Here is a 2,500-nt window from a genome sequence, read left to right on the forward strand (position 1 = left end):
CTTTCCTAAGCACATCTTCCATGAATGTCTTGTACTCACTTGCATAAGCAGAATCCATTTTGAATCTCCTAGAGAGACCCACTGTGCGCTGTGCTGCCAACTCCAGATTGTTAGGCAAAGTTACATCTTTGTCACGAAAAGGCAAAGGTAAGTGATAGTGACCATTTTTAAACATGACTGACCTTGATATTAGATCCATGAATCTTTTGTCCTCAACAGACATCTCTTTTTTCTCTGCGTATTCCTTTTCAGGAAAATCGTTGTTGTATTGCCTGATGAGTAGATTCTTGATATTCTCCAATGAAATCCGATTAACTGTAACTGATTGTTTGCCATGTCTATCCATAGCAGGACAAGAATTGAGTGGGCCATTGACCACCCATCCAAGTAGCGTCTTGACTGCATATGGTCCATCGTTCTGACTGTTTAGTACTTGCCACGGCTCCATTGCCTTTGGCACATCCATTCCGATCAACATTTCCACATCAGCGTCAATGCTTTTGAGTGTTATGTCACTGAGATAAGGCCATTTTTTAAGATCATTCTGTGTAAACAAGTTGTCTTTTGACACCGGGATATTAGCTTGTGTGTACACTATAGGCAGTTCAATGAACTCACTTCCATCAATGTTTCCCACTTCAAGCCCTGTGAGCTCATAGCACCTAACTGTTTGCTCTTGTCCCATTGTTCGTAGAGCAACCTCTGTTCTGCGTCCATTGACATTGAGCTGGTGCATGATGTTATCAGAGCAGAAGGTGGCTGAGCTGCCTGGGTCAAGAAAGGCATAGGTCATGATGGTTCTGGAGCCCTTAGATGCCTTCACTAGAACGGGCACAATGGCTAGTGCACAGTGACTGGCCCCTGTTGCGTGATTAGCTGTGATCAGTGCACTGTTGACAGGAGTCTGCATTCTCACCGCTTTCTCACTGTTGATGTGTAATAAGGTAGGATGTTTATACTTGCATGTCTCACAGATCATTCTCTTAATGCAATTTTTGCTGAGATGTCCCTTCTTAAGACAACCAAAGCAATGTCCATTTTTCTTCAGGTGTTCCACTTTCTGTTCATGTGGCTGTGACTTAAACCTTTTGCAGTCGATGATATCATGCCTATCTAAGCAAAAGCTACATAACGAGAAAGCTTCAACACGTTTGTTGGCTTGCTGTGTCTTAAATAGCTGTGATGGTACCTGCGCTTCAGCTGGCGTTACAGAAGTCACAAAGCTGCTACCCTTTCTAAGTGTCTTCGTGTCATGTTTGGCTTTCAGGACTGGACTTTTACTTGGAGGAGGATCTTTAATGTCTCCAAACACTGGATGGAGTAGTACACTGGATTGTTGTTCCAAAAACTCCACAAGATGAGTGAATCTTATGCGTGTATTGTTTCTTTGAGAGGATTCATACACTACATTTCGCCAACGTTCACGAAGTTTATGTGGCAATTTAGAAACAAGCAACTTTAAATTAGATGCTACATTCAATTCATCAAGATGGTCCAGATTTTGCATTGCGTTAAGACATTCTCTTAAGTACAAAGCATACGCCAGAAGAGCCTTTCCATCGTCAGGTCTTATTAGTGTCCAGTTAAAAGCCTTCTCTAAATATGCATTAGCAATTTTCATTTCATTCCCAAAATGTTTCTTTAAAAGCTGTTTTGCTTCACCATAACCTCGGCGGGCATCCATATGCATGCAGCTTCTCACTAGGTCTTTAGCCTGTCCCTGTGTAAACTGCTCAAGAAAATAAAGTCTATCTTGGCAATTAGTGGTATTGTTCTCAATTGAATGTTCAAAGGCATAAATGAAAGGTTGAAAAGACAGAGGATCACCATTAAAAACAGGTAAATCTCTTTTCGGCAAGAGAGAAAGGTTCTGTTGTCTCACCATTAATTCCGTGAGCTCCTTTTGTCTGTGTAGCATTTCAGTATCAGCAGCGGTGTCATGGCTGAATCCAAGCTGTGGGCTGGTGGAAGTTCTAATGCTCCTGGAGCTGCTGTGTAGATGTCGTACTGTTTTTTGCAATGGTGTTTTAGGCACTGTTGCCACAGGCACAAACTCAAGGGCAGAGGCTTCAGTTAGAGTTGGTTCAGCAGGTTGTTGTTTGCTTTCCTCCAGGTACACATTCATGGCATCTCCCTCCTCTTCGCTGTCATTTAAAGCCTTCAGCTTTGCATCTGCCTCTGCTAATTGAGCTTGTAACTCAATGCTCTCCTTTCTAGATTTCAAGGTTGCTTCCTCCATCTGAATTGCGTGCAGCGCTGGTAATGCTTTGCTGCGAGCTAGAAGAGCAGCTCTTTCAGCTGCAACAATTCTTGCTGCTGATGAGGTTTTAGATATTTTGGTTACATTAGAAATGCTGTCTTTAGGTTCAACAGTTAACTGTAGTCTATTTTGTTCTTTTTTCCACGTTTCAACTTCTTTAATGAAGTAGTCAAAGTTCTGTGCTCTCGGTTCATACCAATCAACAGTATCACTTTCTCTCTCATCCTCAGTCATTAATGA

Source organism: Garra rufa, chromosome 21 (genome assembly GCF_049309525.1).
Source record: "Garra rufa chromosome 21, GarRuf1.0, whole genome shotgun sequence".
In the NCBI taxonomy this organism is placed as follows: domain Eukaryota; kingdom Metazoa; phylum Chordata; class Actinopteri; order Cypriniformes; family Cyprinidae; genus Garra; species Garra rufa.